Source organism: Pristiophorus japonicus, chromosome 17 (assembly GCF_044704955.1).
Source record: "Pristiophorus japonicus isolate sPriJap1 chromosome 17, sPriJap1.hap1, whole genome shotgun sequence".
NCBI classification, from domain to species: domain Eukaryota; kingdom Metazoa; phylum Chordata; class Chondrichthyes; family Pristiophoridae; genus Pristiophorus; species Pristiophorus japonicus.
The window spans coordinates 32,853,808-32,872,556 of NC_091993.1; the positions used below are offsets into that span (position 1 = coordinate 32,853,808).

The 18,749-nt window shown below is 46.3% G+C and overlaps 1 protein-coding gene across 1 annotated transcript in view; it reads right to left on the reverse strand.

Annotated features, from left to right (window-relative positions):
* Nucleotides 1–18,749, reverse strand: part of map2k1 (mitogen-activated protein kinase kinase 1) — a 47,391-nt gene that overhangs the window by 27,480 nt on the left and 1,162 nt on the right. The gene's annotated exons all lie outside the window — the stretch shown is intronic.

An 18,749-nucleotide genomic window follows, 5' to 3' on the forward strand; every position in this document is an offset into this window, starting at 1 on the left:
TTTCTATAGCGCCTTTCACGACCTCAAAACATCCCCAAAGCGCTTTACAGCCAATGAAGTACTTTCGGAGAGTAGTCACTGCTGTAATGTAGGAAACGCAGCGGGCAATTTGCACACAGCAAGCTCCCACAAACAGCAATGTGATGATGACCACATAACTTGGGGCATTCTTTTGATGTTGGTCGTAGGATAAATATTGGCCAAGCAAGAGAGGAGAACTCCGCTGCTTTGAAATTGTGTCGTGAGATCTTTTACGTCCAACCGAGAGCAGACGGGGCCTCAGTTTAATATCGCATCGAAAGACGGCACCTCCAATAGTGCAGCGCTCCCTCAGTACTGCCCCTCCGACAGTGCAGCACTCCCTCAGTACTGCCCCTCCAATAGTGCAGCACACCCTCAGTACTGCCTCTCCGACAGTGCCGCACTCCCTCAGTACTGCCCCTCCAATAGTGCAGCACACCCTCAGTACTGCCTCTCCGACAGTGCAGCACTCCCTCAGTACTGCCCCTGCAACAGTGCAGCGCTCCCTCAGTATTGCCCCTCCGACAGTGCAGCACTCCCTCAGTACTATCCCTCCGACAGTGTAGCACTCCCTCAGTACTGCCCCTCCGACATTGCAGTGCTCCCTCAGTACTGCCCCTCCGACAATGCAGCACACCCTCAGTACTGCCCCTCCGACATTGCAGTGCTCCCTCAGTACTGCCCCTCCGACAATGCAGCACACCCTCAGTACTGCCCCTCCGACAATGCAGCACACCCTCAGTACTGCCCCTGCAACAGTGCGGCGCTCCCTCAGTACTTCACCGAAGTGTCAGCCTAGATTTGTGCTCAAGTCTCTGGAGTGGGACTTGAAACCACAATCTCCTGTCAGAGGCGAGAGTCTTCAACACAGGTAGGCGGAAAGTAATACCAAAAAACCCCAAATAAATTAGCAATTTAATTTTTCTTTTGAAATCTCTCTCAAATAGAACAGAAAAGCTTTTTCTTGCTCATCTGTGGGTAAATGTTTCATTTTTTATTGATGTACAATCTTCTTTGATATGTAGAACGATTTGCTGGAACCCAATGAGTTCGATTTCAATGACTGCTTCTGCCTATTAACATAACTAATGGGATGGCACAAAAAAGGGAAACTGATAAAATATTCCTTCGCATTGTTTGCTGAATACAGAACGGAATAATATTTCACGTGGCACATCACCGTCAGGCTGCATCAGTCACTGAGCTCTCCTTCGCCGTTACTCCGCACCGTGTAGGGTGCAGCGGAGCAGCCTTTAGGAATTCTCTCTCCACAAACTTGAGTTGGGCCCCAGTGTTACGCTGATGAATTGGGAGAACCTTATGTAGGGTTGTAAATCTTTGGAATTTCTACCCCGAGGGCTGTGGGGACTCAAGACATTAAGTATATTCAACACAGAGACCGACTAGGGGGGAGGCCATCTTAGACTGGGTGTTGTGTAATGAGAGAGGATTAATTAGCAATCTCATTGTGCGAGGCCCCTTGGGGAAGAGTGACCATAATATGGTGGAATTCTGCATTAGGATGGAGAATGAAACAGTTAATTCAGAGACCATGGTCCAGAACTTAAAGAAGGGTAACTTTGAAGGTATGAGGCATGAATTGGCTAAGATAGATTGGCAAATGATACTTAAGGGGTTGACAGTGGATGGGCAATGGCAGACATTTAGAGAACGCATGGATGAATTACAACAATTGTACATTCCTGTCTGGCGTAAAAATAAAAAAGGGAAGGTGGCTCAACCGTGGCTATCTAGGGAAATCAGGGATAGTATTAAAGCCAAGGAAGTGGCATACAAATTGGCCAGAAATAGCAGCGAACCTGGGGACTGGGAGAAATTTAGAACTCAGCAGAGGAGGACAAAGGGTTTGATTAGGGTAGGGAAAATGGAGTACGAGAAGAAGCTTGCAGGGAACATTAAGGCGGATTGCAAAAGTTTCTATAGGTATGTAAAGAGAAAGAGGTTAGTAAAGACAAACGTAGGTCCCCTGCAGTCAGAATCAGGGGAAGTCATAACGGGGAACAAAGAAATGGCAGACCAATTGAACAAGTACTTTGGTTCAGTATTCACTAAGGAGGACACAAACAACCTTCCGGATATAAAAGTGGTCAGAGGGTCTATTAAGGAGGAGGAACTGAGGGAAATCTTTATTAGTCGGGAAATTGTGTTGGGGAAATTGATGGGATTGAAGGCCGATAAATCCCCAGGGCCTGATGGACTGCATCCCAGAGTACTTAAGGAGGTGGCCTTGGAAATAGCGGATGCATTGACAGTCATTTTCCAACATTCCATTGACTCTGGATCAGTTCCTATCGAGTGGAGGGTAGCCAATGTAACCCCACTTTTTAAAAAAGGAGGGAGAGAGAAAGCAGGGAATTATAGACCGGTCAGCCTGACCTCAGTAGTGGGTAAAATGATGGAATCAATTATTAAGGATGTCATAGCAGCGCATTTGGAAAATGGTGACATGATAGGTCCAAGTCAGCATGGATTTGTAAAAGGGAGATCATGCTTGACAAATCTTCTGGAATTTTTTGAGGATGTTTCCAATAAAGTGGACAAAGGAGTACCAGTTGATGTGGTATATTTGGACTTTCAGAAGGCTTTCGACAAGGTCCCACACAGGAGATTAATGTGCAAAGTTAAAGCACATGGGATTGGGGGTAGTGTGCTGACGTGGATTGAGAACTGGTTGTCAGACAGGAAGCAAAGAGTAGGAGTAAATGGGTACTTTTCGGAATGGCAGGCAGTGACTAGTGGGGTACCGCAGGGTTCTGTGCTGGGGCCCCAGCTGTTTACATTGTACATTAATGATTTAGACGAGGGGATTAAATGTAGTATCTCCAAATTTGCGGATGACACTAAGTTGGGTGGCAGTGTGAGCTGCGAGGAGGATGCTATGAGGCTACAGAGTGACTTGGATAGGTTAGGTGAGTGGGCAAATGCGTGGCAGATGAAGTATAATGTGGATAAATGTGAGGTTATCCACTTTGGTGGTAAAAACAGAGAGACAGACTATTATCTGAATGGTGACAGATTAGGAAAAGGGAAGGTGCAACGAGACCTGGGTGTCATGGTACATCAGTCATTGAAGGTTGGCATGCAGGTACAGCAGGCGGTTAAGAAAGCAAATGGCATGTTGGCCTTCATAGCGAGGGGATTTGAGTACAGGGGCAGGGAGGTGTTGCTACAGTTGTACAGGGCCTTGGTGAGGCCACACCTGGAGTATTGTGTACAGTTTTGGTCTCCTAACTTGAGGAAGGACATACTTGCTGTTGAGGGAGTGCAGCGAAGATTCACCAGACTGATTCCCGGGATGGTGGGACTGACCTATCAAGAAAGACTGAATCAACTGGGCTTGTATTCACTGGAGTTCAGAAGAGTGAGAGGGGACCTCATAGAAACGTTTAAAATTCTGACGGGTTTGGACAGGTTGGATGCAGGAAGAATGTTCCCAATGTTGGGGAAGTCCAGAACCAGGGGTCACAGTCTAAGGATAAGGGGTAAGCCATTTAGGACCGAGATAAGGAGAAACTTCTTCACCCAGAGAGTGGTGAACCTGTGGAATTCTCTACCACAGGAAGTAGTTGATGCCAATTCACTAAATATATTCAAAAGGGAGTTAGATGAAGTCCTTACTACTCGGGGGATCAAGGGGTATGGCGTGAAAGCAGGAAGTGGGTACTGAAGTTTCATGTTCAGCCATGAACTCGTTGAATGGCGGTGCAGGCTAGAAGGGCTGAATGGCCTGCTCCTGCACCTATTTTCTATGTTTCTATGATAGATTTTTGGATATTAAGGGAATCAAGGAATATGGGGATAGTGCAGGAAAGTGGAGTTGAGATAGAAGATCAGCCATGATCTTATTGAATGGCCTCCTCCTGCTCCTATTTCGAATGTAGTTATGTTTCAGATAGGTCAAGTTCCCGCCCTCCTATATGGCTCAGAGACGTGGACTATATACAGCAGACATCTCAAACCACTGGGGAAGTACCACCAGCGCTGCCTCCGCAAGATTCTGCAAATTCACCGAGAGGGTAGACGCACCAACGTCAGTGTTCTCGCTCAGGCCAACACCCCCAGCATCGAAGCACTGACCACGCTTGACTAGCTCCGTTGGGCGTACCACATCGTCCGCACGCCCGACGAGAGACTCCCTAAGCAAGTGCTTTACTCGGAGCTCCGACACGGCAAGCGAGCCCCAGGTGGGCAGAGGAAACATTTCAAGGACACCCTCAAAGCCTCCTTGATAAAGTGCAACATCCCCACCAACACCTGGGAATCCCTGGCCCAAGAACGTCCGAAGTGGAGGAAGAGCATACGTGAGGGCGCTGAGCACCTCGAGTCTCGTCGCCGAGAGCATACAGAAACCAAGCGCAGGCAGCGGAAGGAGCGTGCGGCAAACCAGTCCCACCCCACCCCTTTCCTTCAACCACTGTCTGTCCCACCTGTGACAGAGACTGTAATTCTCGCATTGGACTATACAGTCACCTGAGAATTCACTGTGAGTGGAAGCAAGTCTTCCTCGATTTCGAGGGACTGCCTATGATGATGATGATGTCAAGTTTCCACAAAACCGACTGTTCTAAATATGTTTCTTACATTACAACAGTGACCACACTTCAAAAGTACTCCATTGGCTGTATTGCACTTTGGGACATCCTGAGGTTGTGAAAGGCGCTATATAAATGCAAGTTTTTTGTTTCTTTCTACATTTCTGCAACTTCACCATTTTAGCACAGTGGACGAGTTCCGGCTTCAGTAGATATTACATCAACAACTTGGATTTATATAGCGACTTTAATGTAGTGAAACATCCCAAGGCACTTCACAGGAGTATTATGAGATAAAAATGACACCAAGCCGCACAAGTAGAAATTAGGGCAGGTGACCAAAAGCTTGGTCAAAGAGATAGGTTTTAAGGAGTGTCTTAAGGAGGAAAGAGCGGCAGAGAGGCCGAGAGGTTTAGGGAGGGAATTCCAGAGCTTAGGGCCCAGGCAACAGAAGGCACGGCCACTGATGGTTGAGTGATTATAATCGGGGATGCACAAGAGGGCAGAATTAGAGGAGCGGAGACATCTCGGGGGGTTGTGGGGCTGGAGATTTCAGAGATAGGGAAGGGCGAGGGCCATGGAGGAAAGCGAGGTGCGGAGGGGCCGAACTCTTCATGGTGCCCAGGACCCCAAGATGTCTTAATTGGGCTTGAGATACCACATCTATTTGTAATCAAAGTTGCCAAGTTTGTGTGTCTATTGATGGCTCGATGTGTATGAGCACCATCTTGCGTGTGAAAGTTTTTTATAGACCACTGTTCCAACCACCCCCCCCCGCCCCCCACCCCCCATGCCACAGTGTAATTGGGAGCAGGCCTCCCTCCTGATTCCCCACAAGGCCAGTTACTGCTTTCAATCAGGCCAGCAGCGAGATTCCAAGCCGAGGCCAAAATCAAAAAGCGAGACACCTTCCCTGACCCAACATCTAACACTTGGTAATACCCACCTTACCAACAACAACTTGCATTTATATAGCACCTTTAGCATTAGTAAAAGTCCCAAGGCGCTTCATAGGAGTGTTAGCAAACAAAATTTGACACCGAGCCACATAAGGGCGGATGACCAAAAGCTTGGGCAAAGAAGTAGGTTTTAAGGAATGTCATAAAGGGGGAAAGAGAGGTAGAGCGGTTTAGGAAGGGAATTCCAGAGCCTAGGGCCCAGGCAGCTGAAGGCACGGCCGCCAATGGTGAGATAGATATACTCCGTGTCCAACTTATGGTATTGACCATAACGGACACATGGCTTTGTTGCTGATGAGCGATCAAGATCAGATACCACTCATTCCTCGTGGGTCTCTCATTACCAGATCGGGCAGCTTCCTGCCATCACACAGATATTAAACTCCCATCATCTACATTCCTGTTACAGGCTGCACTATCGGCTTGTTCACCGGGTCATTCATTTCCACGGATATGCCCATGGGATGTCCTCATTATATCACGGCACTTTAAACCTAAACAATGGCATATAGCTGAGTGGCTCAGATTCTGGGTGACTAAAGGCATCAGTCAGGTCAATAATGGTGAAAACCCTCAAAGCAGCATCTGGGAAATGGATTTGAAATAGATAAAGGACGCAAACCTCCTGGCTAATCGTTAAAAGTGAAGTGCATCAACTTGCATGAGTGCATTCGTCATTGAGCACAATGTGCACTGGGTGACAACAGTCAATTCCCTCCCATCTGGTATCAGCTCCTGCACCTGTACAATATGCACCGGGGAGACTGTGTGGCTGGTGGAGGTTTGCTGTATGTGCACGTTGTAAGGTTAATGCCCCTCCGTGTACGGCAGCTCATCGCCGAGGAGGGAACAGGAAGTGTTGCTTAAGCAGGGGCCGGTATTGGTCGCGCACTTCAACACACAGCGCAGACAACAAAAGCTTTTACCTGCAATTCTGCACCGAAATGGCAGCGATTGCGATGGCAGCCAGTGTACTGACTCAGCATCACGGCATCTGACCACAACACTGTCTGCATCGCAACCGTTTGAATCCCAGAACTGTATTCTGGACCCTACAGTACAGCCCTTGAATTGGGCCGAAAGGGTAAGTCTTGGTTTAAATACCAGGCCGCAGAGTTCATGCAGGATCGAGCACTTTATTTTGAAAATTTCACCCGACACTGATGTTTGTCTTCAAGAGGGTTCCCTTAATTATAACATACTGCTGCTTTTTCACTTGTTCACTCCCTCATTCCACATTAAATTTTAGTTTCCAATTCTCTCTCTCTCTCTCTCTCTCTCCTTTGCTGTAGGTGTTGGCTCAGGCTGGGTACGGTTCCACAAATGCCAACAGTCTCAGCTTGGCTCGCTGACAGCTCCCCACCTCGGAGTCAGGAGCTTGAAGACCTACTACAGGACTAGGTGGTGTTATCTAGGGCAACACGTCAGTGCTGCACTGTCTGAGGGGCAGTACTGAGGGAGCACTGCACTATCAGAGGGGCAGTGTTGAGGGAACGCCGCACTATTGGAGGGGCAGTATTAAGGGAGTGCTGCACTGTCAGAGGGAGTACTGCACTGCCAGAGGGGCGGTACTGAGGGAGCGCTGCACTGTCAGAGGGGCGGTACAGAGGGAGCGCTGCACTGTCAGAGGGGCGGTACAGAGGGAGCACCGCACTGTCGGAGGTTCAGTGCTGAGGGAGTGCTGCACTGTCGGAGGTTCAGTGCTAGAAACATAGAAAATAGGTGCAGGAGTAGGCCATTCGGCCCTTCGAGCCTGCAACACCATTCGATAAGATCATGGCTGATCATTCCCTCAGTACCCCTTTCCTGCTTTCTCTCCATACCCCTTGATCCCTTTAGCCGTAAGGGCCATATCTAACTCCCTGTTGAATATATCCAATGAACTGGCATCAACAACTCTCTGCGGTAGGGAATTCCACAGGTTAACAACTCTGAGTGAAGAAGTTTCTCCTCATCTCAGTCCTAAATGGCCTACCCCTTATCCTTAGACTGTGTCCCCTGGTCCTGGACTTCCCCAACATCAGGAACAATCTGCCTGCATCTAACCTGTCCCGTCCCGTCAGAATCTTGTATGTTTCTATGAGATCCCCTCTCATCCTTCTAAACTCCAATGTATAAAGGCCCAGTTGACCAGTCTCTCCTCATATGTCAGTCCCACCATCCCGGGAATCAGTCTGGTGAACCTTCGCAGCACTCCCTCAATAGCAAGAATGTCATTCCTCAGATTAGGAGACCAAAATTGAACACAATATTCCAGGTGAGGCCTCACCAAGGCCCTGTACAACTGCAGTAAGACCTCCCAGCTCCTATACTTAAATCCCCTAGATATGAAGGCTAACATACTTCTTTACCGCCTGCTGTACCTGTATGTCAACTTTCAATGACTGATGAACCATGACACCCAGGTCTCATTGCACCTCCCCTTTTCCTAATCTGCCACCATTCAGATAATATTCTGTCTTTGCGCTTTTGCCCCCAAAGTGGATAACCTCACATTTATCCACATTATACTGCATCTGCCGTGCATTTGCCCACTCACCTAAACCTGTCTAAGTCACCCTGCAGCCTCTTAGCGTCCCCCTCACAGCTCACACCGCCACCCAGTTTAGTGTCATCTGCAAACTTGGAGATATTACACTCAATTCCTTCATCCAAATCATTGATGTATATTGTAAATAGCTGGGGTCCCAGCACCGAGCCCTGTGGCACTCCACTCGTCACTGCCTGCCATTCTGAAAAGGACCCGTTTATCCCAATTCTCTGCTTCCTGACTGCCAACCAGTTCTCTATCCACGTCAGTACATTACCCCCAAAACCATGTGCTTTAATTCTGCACACCAATCTCTTGTGTGGGACCTTGTCAAAATCCTTTTGAAAGTCCAAATACACCACATCCACTGGTTCTCCCTTGTTCACTCTACTAGTTACATCCTCAAAAAATTCCAGTAGATTTGTCAAACATGATTTCCCCTTCATAAATCCATGCTGACTTGGACCAATCCTGTCACTGCTTTCCAAGTGTGCTGCTATTTCATCCTTAATAATTGATTCCAACATTTTCCCCACCACTGATGTCAGGCTAACTGGTCTATAATTACCCGCTTTCTCTCTCCCTCTCTTTTTAAAAAGTGGTGTTACATTAACTACCCTCCAGTCCATAGGAACTGATCCCAAGTCGATAGACTGTTGGAAAATGATCATCAATGCATCCACTATTTCTAGGGCCACTTCCTTAAGTACTCTGGGATGCAGACTATCAGGCCCTGGGGATTTGTCGGCCTTCAATCCCATCAATTTCCCTTACACAATTTTCTGCCCAATAAGGATATTCTTCAGTTCCTCCTTCTCACTAGACCCTCAGTCCACTCGTACTTTCGGAAGGTTATTTGTGTCTTCCTTCGTGAAGACAGAATCAAAGTATTTGTTCAATTGGTCTGCCATTTCTTTGTTCCCCATTATAAATTCACCTGAATCCGACTGCAAGGGACCTACGTTTGTCTTCACTAATCTTTTTCTCTTCACATATCTATAGAAGCTTTTGCAGTCAGTTTTTATGTTCCCGGCAAGCTTCTTCTCGTACTCTATTTTCCCCCTCTTAATTAAACCCTTTGTCCTCCTCTGCTGAATTCTAAATTTCTCCCAGTCCTCAGGTTTGCTGCTTTTTCTGGCCAATTTATATGCCTCTTCCTTGGATTTAACACCATCCTTAATTTCCCTTGTTAGCCACGGTTCAGCCACCTTGCCCGTTTTATTTTTATTCCAGACAGGGATGTACAATTGCTGAAGTTCATCCATGTGATCTTTAAATGTTTGCCATTGCCTATCCACCGTCAACCCTTTAAGTATCATTTGCCAGTCTAATCTAGCCAATTCACGCCTCATGCCGTCGAAGTTACCTTTCCTTAAGTTCAGGACCCTAGTTTCTGAATTAACTGTGTCACTCTCCATCCTAATAAAGAATTCTACCATGTTATGGTCACTCTTCCCCAAGGGGTCTCGCACAACAAGATTGCTAATTAGTCCTTTCTCATTACACATCACCCAGTCTAGGATGGCCAGCTCCCTGGTTGGTTCCTCGACATATTGGTCTAGAAAACCATCCCTAATACACTCCAGGAAATCCTCCTCCACCACATTGCTACCAGTTTGGTTAACCCAATCAATATGTAGATTAAAGTCACCCATGATAACTGCTGCACCTTTATTGCATGCATTCCTTATTTCTAAGGGAGCACTGCACTGTCGGAGGTACCGTCATTCGAGCAAGACGTTAAAATCGAGGTCGCCTGCCCTCTAATGTGGATGCAAAAGATCCCACGGTAAAAGAAGAGCAGGGGAGTTCTTGTCATGTCCTGGCCAATATTCCTCCCTCCACCAACACCAACAACTGACAGCAGAATAACTGGTAATTTATCTGTTATTTGTGGAACCTGGTGGGGTAGAAATTGGCTGCTTTGTTTGCCTATTAAACAGTGTTACACTTCAAAAATAATTTATTGGCTGTGAAGCACTTTTGGCCTACTCTGAGGAGGTGCCATATAAATGCAACAACAACTTGCATTTATATAGTTCCTTTAATGTAATAAAGTGTCCCAAGGCACTTCACGAGTGTAATCAGACAAACATTGATGCACGTTAGCACAAGAGTGTATTCTCTACTTCTTACCTACTTGAGGTGTCAGCCGTGGCTCAGTGGCAACCTCACTTTGGAGTCAGAAGGTTGTGTGTTCAAGCCCCACTCCAGAGACTGGAGCACAAAAATCTAGGCTGATACTCCCAGTGCAGCACTGAGAGAGTGCTGCACTGTCGGAGGTGCCATCTTTCGGGTGAGCCTTTAAACTGAGGCCCTGCCTGCCTACTCAGGTGGCCATAAAAGAAAAGCAGGGGAATTCTCCCCTGTGTCCTGGCCAATACTTATCAATCAACAGATGATCTTGTCATTATCACATTGCTGTTTGTGGGAGCTTGCTGTGTGCAAATTGGCTGTGCATTTCCTCATTACAACAATAATTACACTTCAAAAAGTGCTTCAATGGCTGTAAAGCGCTTTGGGATGTCCTGAGGTCGTGAAAGACACATCTTTCCTTCCCTTCCCTCCTCTCCTGAAGATGATGGGGTACAGCTCAATGGGTACTGCCATTTTGGCCCAAGTGCCCATTATCCATCCCCGAGCTCACCAATGATTGGTAGCAGGCTATTTTTGAGTGTGGGTGCACCACAACCCAGCCCAATCCCGTCTAACCTCACCCAACGTCCACACACACTCACACTCCAGTAGCAGCCACTGGAAGGAGGTTACTGAACAGGAGCCTCAGCCAATTATTCCATCCCTAACCCGGGTACTGCGGCCAATTGTAGCTTCCTTGCCCGGTAGATCAAACCTGGGTCCTTATTCATCTACCCCCTCTCTCCTCCTTAAAACCGACCGCTCTGACCAAACTTCTGGTCACCTGTCCCAATATCTCATGTGGCTCGGTGTCAAATTTTGTTTGTTACGCTCCTGTGAGGCACCTTGGGAAGTTGTAGTACATTAAAGGCTATATAAATGCAAGTAGTTGTTGGTCGAGATGCTCATTCTACAGGAGAACCGCACTGGCCACATTATCATCCACTTTAATCAGAGAAAGACTTGGATCAACAATCAATTCATTCCACAAACACTAAAATCTAAATATTGTTACATATAATGGAGGGATAAAGTATCTGAAGATATACTGAATATACAATGTAATAATAAAAGGATATTGGAGTTGGTTGTCATGGTGCTGTCAGAAATCACAGAATTGAAGTTACCATGGAGACTGTGAAGAGTTGCTTTTAACAAAAACTGTTCCTTTGTTAATTATTCAAAACCTTTCTCTCACCGTTTTTTTTGAAAAACAGAAGCATTATTTTCCACTTTACATTTGGTGATAATTTTCCGTGCTGAAAGCGAGGGGCGTCGATGCTGGGGATGGAATTATTTCTAACTAGCCCATTGCCAGCTATCAAGGATTCCTAGAAACATCAGCAACAGGAGGAGGCCATTCAGCCCCTCGAGTCTGTTCTACCATTCAATGTGATCATGACTGATCTGTACCTCAATTCCATCAAGCCGCCTTAGCTCAGTATCCCTCGATACCCTTACCCAACGAAAATATATCGATCGCAGCTTTGAAATCTCCAACTGCCTCTCAGCATCCATAGCCTTTTTTTTTGGGGGGGGGGGGTGCAGAGTTCCAGATTTCCACTATCCAAATTGCTCAGAATCTACTATATCAAATCCTATTTTCATTAGATCACCCCTCAATCTTCTAAACTCAAGGGAATACAAGTCATGTTTGTCAACGTATCATTCTGGTGAATCTGCACTGCACCCCCTCCAAAGCAGATATATCCATTCTAAATCAGATGCTGGGGACTTCATATTCATCTCAGTCTAACCTGGAATAAGATGCTGTTTCTAGATTTGGAAGGGCTCGGAGGCATCGAACCACTCACAGCTAAGAAGCTATTTTCATTGAGAAATATGTACCAAAGAGAATTAAAATAGGTCAAGTAAATAAAAAAAACTTACACATTCTTCAATAAGAGAAGATTGAAATATGCCAAATTTAATATACCTGTACACAGAATTTTAAATTAACGTATGATTGTACAAAATAAGGGAAATGAATATCCAACTCCATAAAGGACACTGTAAAAAGGTAGTTTACTAACACCCCATCTTTGGTGTGCTGGTCCATTCTGTGCTGGGTGTTCCTGAATTGATCTGGGTCTCCGACTTAAAGTTGAGGTAGTTGTGGAATTTGTCTGCACTTAATCAAGGTGTTACTATGGAAGTGAAAAGCTTGTATAACGGTTTTAAAAACGAACCAATCAGAACAGCAATCCCCTCTATGCCAGGGTGACATTTATATTTCCCCACAGTAACATTCCTTGTGGCATTTATTTCTAAATTCGTTCTTGGGATGTGGGTGTCGCTGGCAAGGCCGGCATTTATTGCCCATCCCTAATTGCCCCTTAAGAAGGTGGTGGTGAGATGCCTTCTTGAATCACTGCAATCCTTGTGGTGAAAGTGCTCTCACAGTGCTGTTAGGGAGGGAGTTCAGGATTTTGACCCAGTGACGATGAAGGAACGCCGATATACTTCCAAGTCAGGATGGTATGTAACTTGCAGGTGATAGTGTTCCCATGCGCCTGCTGCCCTTGTCCTTCTAGGTGGTAGAGGTTGAGGGTTTCGGAGGTGCTGCCGAAGAAGCCTTGGCGAGTTGCTGCAGTGCATCTTGTAGACGGTACACACTGCAGCCACCAATGGTGGAGGGAGTGAATGTTGAAGGTGGTGGATGGGTTACCAATCAAGTGGGCTGCTTTGTCCTGGATGGTGACGAGCTTCTGGAGTGTTGTTGGAGCTGCACTCATCCAGGCAAGTGGAGAGTGTTCCATCACACTCCTGACTTGTGCCTTGTAGATGGTGGAAAGGCTTTCGGGAGTCAGGAGGCGAGACACTCGCCACAGAATACCCAGCCTCTGATCTGCTCTTGTAGCCACAGTATTTTTATGGCTGGTCCAGTTAGATTTCTGGTCAAGGATGTTGATGGTGGGAGATTCGGCGATGGTAATGCCGTTGAATGTCAAGGGGCAGTGGTTAGACTCTCACTTATTGGAGATAATCATTGCCTGGCACTTGTGTGGTACGAATGTTACTTGCCACTGATCAGCCCAAGCCTGAATGTCATCCAGGTCTTGCTGCATTCAGGCACGGACTGCTCCATTATCTGAGGAGTTGCAAATGGAACTGAACACTGTGCAGTCATCAACGAACATCCCCACTTCTGACCTTTTTCTGAGTAACATTGGAAATTAGAACAGAATTATCATCAGGTTTGAACTGTGAACCTGCATCTACTGAGAAATGGGATCAGGCTGCTTGAAACAAAATTGTTGTCAGGGTCCTCGCAGCAAGCAGAGACTCATCTCAACTTTCGGACTGAATTGGGACCCTGCGCTCTAACCCACTGTGTATATAGCCCACTGTGTATATAACCAGATACTGTGCACAGTTCTGGTTTCCGTATTATAAAAAGGATATAGAGGCACTGGAGATGGTGCAAAAAAGATTTATTCAAATGATACCAGGACTGAGAGGTTATACCCATCAGGAGAGATTGAAGAGGCTGAGGCTCTTTTCTCTAGAAAAGAGAATACAGAAAGGTGATCTGATAGAGGTCTGTAAGATTATGAAAGGGTTCGATAGGGTGGACATAGAGAAGATGTTTCCACTTGTAGGTGGGACCAGAAATATAAGACAGTCACCGATAAACCCAGTAGGGAATTCAGGAAAAACTTCTTTACCCAGAGTGTGGTGAGAATGTGGAACTTGCTGCCACAGGGAGTGGTTGCGGCAAATAATATGATGCATTTAAGGTGAGGGGAAGATATGAGGAAAAGAAATAGAAGGATATGTTGAAGGGTGAAATGAAGAGGGATGGGAGGAGAAGGGAAGAGAGAGGGTGGATCATTGGGCCTAATGGCCTGTTTTTGTACTGTAAATACAGGTACTTTGTAATTTGGTAATTACATGCCTTAAAGTCCCTGTTAACATTGTTCTCTGCTGCATTTATCCTGAAACGCTTGTTCTGAAGTTCTAAGCTAACTGCATCGAGTTGGTCTATTAACATGTCGCAACAAGGAACGGCGGGGCGTGGGTTTGCTGCTGTAAGTTCCCAATTAGATGAATTCCTGATCCTAGGCTGGATCATCAGGCAAAGACACTATTGGCATCTAACGTGGTTCCAATCCCGTTTCAAGAGCGTACATAGTGCAAGATTATTTCAACCGGCTGGTGAATTAGTAACAAAGGGCCATAAACTGAAGATTGCTACAACAAGTATAGAAGGGGTGCTTAAAATCTATTTTTTCACCTAAAGATTGGAATACATTATCACAAGTAGCTATTGAAGCTAAACCAATCACGACATTTAAAGGGGAAATTAGATACAAGCAAGAAGAACATGTTAAATAGACGAATGAGCCGAGAACGAGATGTGTGGAACTAGCACCTGCTCAATGGGCCAAAGTTTCTCTGATTCTGGTTCACCACAGGGGCAGTGGTGAAATGACTGGCATGTCTCGCTTGGCTTCCTCTCATGCATACTTCTACTGAGCAGTGGTGGAGGGGTGACCGCAGCCTGCTACCCGCTGGGGTGAAGAACGGTTCATAGAGCCCAACAACTTGCATTTATATAGCGCCTTTAACGTAGCAAAATGTCCCAAGGCGCTTCACAGGAGTGAGTATCAATCAAAATGTGACTACGAGACACATACGGAGATATTCGGACAGGTCGGTTTTAAAGGAGCGTCTTAAGGGAGGAGAGGTTTATGGAGGGAGTTCCAGAGCTTGGGGCCCAGGCAACTGAAGGTACGGTCACCAATGGTGGAGCGATTATAATCAGGGATGCTCAGTAGGGCAGAATTAGAGGAGCAGAGAGAATTCGGAGGGTTGTGGGAGATTAGAGATAGGGAGAGGCGAGGCCATGGAAGGATTTGAAAACGAGGACGAGAATTTTTAAATTGTGGCGTTTGAAGGGGGATGAAGGACCTTGAACAACATGAAATGGCAGAGGGGCAAACATAATCTGCATATAAAATAATAATTGTCCAAAGAGGTTAGATGTACAAGGTGCGGAGAAAAAAAAAAGAAAAATAAGTCACTTTTAGGCGGTCCTTATACTACTGGCAGCCCCCGCAGAGTGGAGAACCTGGAACCAGTTCACCTACAGTTAGTACTCATCCAGGGTGAAGAAAGAGAGGAAAAATACCCTAAAATGAACACGGTAAACTCACTGACATTAGGCCAATCACTGGCTCCAACATAACCACCAAGAAAACATCAAGGTAGGAAAAAGATTTGTATTGCTCAGAAACATCTCAAAAGGCTGTCACACAATGTCCCGGAGAATAATGACTGCTGCTGTCTAGGCAAATGTGACAACCATTTCACCCCTAACAAAATATCTTGCAAACAGTATTGAGAGAATCTGACCAGCTGATGGGTTTTGATGGTGTTGATTGCGCGAGGGTTGTCAGATAGGCACCAGGAGAACTCTGTGCTCTGATTCAGCTGCTTTACAGTGGATGAAACCTGTATTGGTGCCACTATAAACAGATCTGAGTGGCTGGTTTTAGCAAATCCCAACCGTTTTGCACTCCGTTTGTAGCTGTCTGTGTTAGGAACATAGGAACAGGAGGAGGCCATTCAGCCCCTCAAGCCTGTTCCACCATTCAATTAGATCACGGCTGATCTGTATCTGACAACAAAGGCAGATATTGATGGGAAGATTCAACATCGCGTCCAGCGCGCCATTGCAGCCTTCGGCCGCCTGAGGAAGACAGTGTTCGAAGACCAGGCCCTCAAACCTACCACCAAGCTCATGGTCTACAGGGCTGTAATAATACCCACCCACCTGTATGGATCAGAAGCATGCACGATGTACAGAAGACACATCAAGTCGCTGCAGATATATTACCAACGATGTCTCCACAAGATCCTGCAAATCCCCAGATGCACTAACATCAGTGTCCTCGACCAGGCTAACATCCCCAGCATTGAAACACTGACCACACACAATCAGCTTCGCTGGGCAGGCCACTTAGTTTGCATGCCAGACACGAGACTCCCTAAGCAATTGCTCTATGCGGAGCTCCTTCATGGCAAACAAAACAAAGGTGGGCAGCAGAAACGTTACAGGGACACCCTCAAAGCCTCCCTGATGAAGTGCGACATCACCACTGACACTTGGGAGACCCTGGAGAAAGTGCATCTGGGAGGGTGTTGAGCTCTTCGAATCTCAACGCTGCGAGCATGACGAAGTCAGGCGCAGGCAGCGGAAGGAGTGTGTGGTAAATCAGTCCTGCTCCCCCCCCCACTTCCCCCGACAAATATCTGTCCCACCTGTGACAGGGACTGTGGCTCTCGTGTTGGACTGTTCAGCCACCAAAGAACTCACTTTAGGAGTGGAATCAAGTCGTCCTCGATCCCGAGGGACTGCCTATGATGATCTGTATCTTAACTCCAAGCACCCGCCTTGGTTCCATAACCCTTAATACCCTTACCAATCGAAAATCTATCAATCTCAGTTTTACAATTTGCAATTGACCCCCAGTTATTTTGGTGGGGGGTGGACGAGAGAAAGAAAGTTCCAGATTTCCACCACCCTTTGCGTGAAAAAATGCTTCCCGACATTACCCCTTTACGGCCTAGCTCTAATTTTAAGGTTATGCCCTCTTGTTCTGGACTCTCCCCACCAGAGGAAATAGGGTAGATAAAGAGAAACTATCAAATCCATTAATTATTTTAACACCACAATTAGATCATCCCTTAATCTTCTGCACTCGAGGGAATACAAGCCTAGTCTGTGCAACCTGTTCTCATAATTTAACCCTTTTAGCCCTGGTATCATTCTGGTGAATCCGCACTGCTCCCCCTCAGAGACCTTCGCATCTGGGGGTTGGTCGCACACGTCAGGAGTTCACACAATATAAAAGCAGGTTTAGAATAATCCTTTGGGATTTTAACGTCCACCTGAGGGTCTCATCCGAAAGACGGCCCCTCCGACAGTGCGGCGCTCTCTCAGTACTGCCCCTCCGACAGTACGGCGCTCCCTCAGTACTGCCCCTCCGACAGTGCGGCACTCCCTCAGTACTGCCCCTCCGACAGTGCGGCGCTCCTTCAGTACTGCCCCTCCGACAGTGCAGCACTCCCTCAGTACTGCACTGGGAGTGTCAGCCTAGACTTGTGTGTTCAAGTCTCTGGAGTGGGACTTGAACCCACAATCTTCTGACTCAGAGGTGAGAGAGTGCTACCCACTGAGCCATAACCGACAATTAAACCGTTTATCTTGTGCTAAAATGACATTATCATCCGGACGTCCAAAGGTAATCAAGTTTAAAAACCACACGAGAATATTAACCCCTGACTGCATCCTACAAATTATACCATAATCCCAGCAAATCTGGAACTGAAATTTCCAGAGCATAAGATTATTAATGTCTATATTCTTATAAATATTTAATCTATTTTATAAAAAGGTGGCCTTGGGCCAGATTCACTTGTTATAATTTGTGTCAGTGTGTTCACTTTCCAGAATAATTCAATAGTCTTGATTTCCATATCAGAGGCATTAGTTACCATTTTATACATTACTCCATTTCCGCTGAGAGTTTTTGTTCTACTTAGCAGTTTCAATATACATTCCTGCTCCCTTAACGCAGTTGTGTCTTTGCCACATTATATGGCAATTGTTTAGAATATTTATCTGGTTAAGTAAAGCTGACCCCTACTTAAGTGAGTTTTTGATAAGCAAACATTTTTGTTGTAGATACGGTTCTCCGTAATAGGTGCAGTTGAATGCGGGGTTACCAGTAGCTGATTCTGATAAATATTTTAATTCCACCGTTTTTTTTATTAAGAAGGGTAGTTCTGTTGTACAACAGTCAAAGCCTAAAGGGGCACTCCTGCTTCTCCCTGCCCCACAAAAAGAGAACTTATCTTTGAGACTTTCTTTGGTCATCCGCCAGTTGACATTGGTCGGAGCGAGCATGCCGCCCAGGTCAGTCCAACAAATGGGTTCCATTTACGTCATAAGTGTCAGCCGTGGCTCAGTGGGCAGCACTCTTGTTTCGGAGTCAGAAGGTCATGGGTTGAAGTCCCCACTCCAGAAACTGGAGCACAAAAATCCATCTGGCGCACCAGTGCAGGACTGAGGGCGTGCTCTGCTGTCGGAGGTGGCAACTTTCGGATGAGGCATTAAACCATGAGGTGGATTCATTTATTTAATGCTGCTACTAATTGCAGTGAGAACTCCCGGCAAAAGCATTGTGTTCATCGGATAGTATTTCACACCATCATTTCAGGGATTGTACAGTTTTAATAGCGATGTTCTGTTACTGCTACGAATGCTGGGATAGTTCACCTCTGTAGTAATTTTCAGCAATCAAGAATGAAAAGTAACCCCCATACCAGCACCTACAAGTTCCACATCCCAGGAGCTAAGGTGCAGAGAAATAGGAATCCAGAAAAAGGTGGGAGGAAAGTAGCAAAAAGGTTAAGAGGACAAGAGAATAAATTAACAGTACGCAGCCATTCCCTGCAGCTCTTGCAATACAGACGTGTTTTGTGCCTTTAGCTTTCAATTCAAGATCAAAAATCCCATCAAGGATTTGTCCAATCACTCCC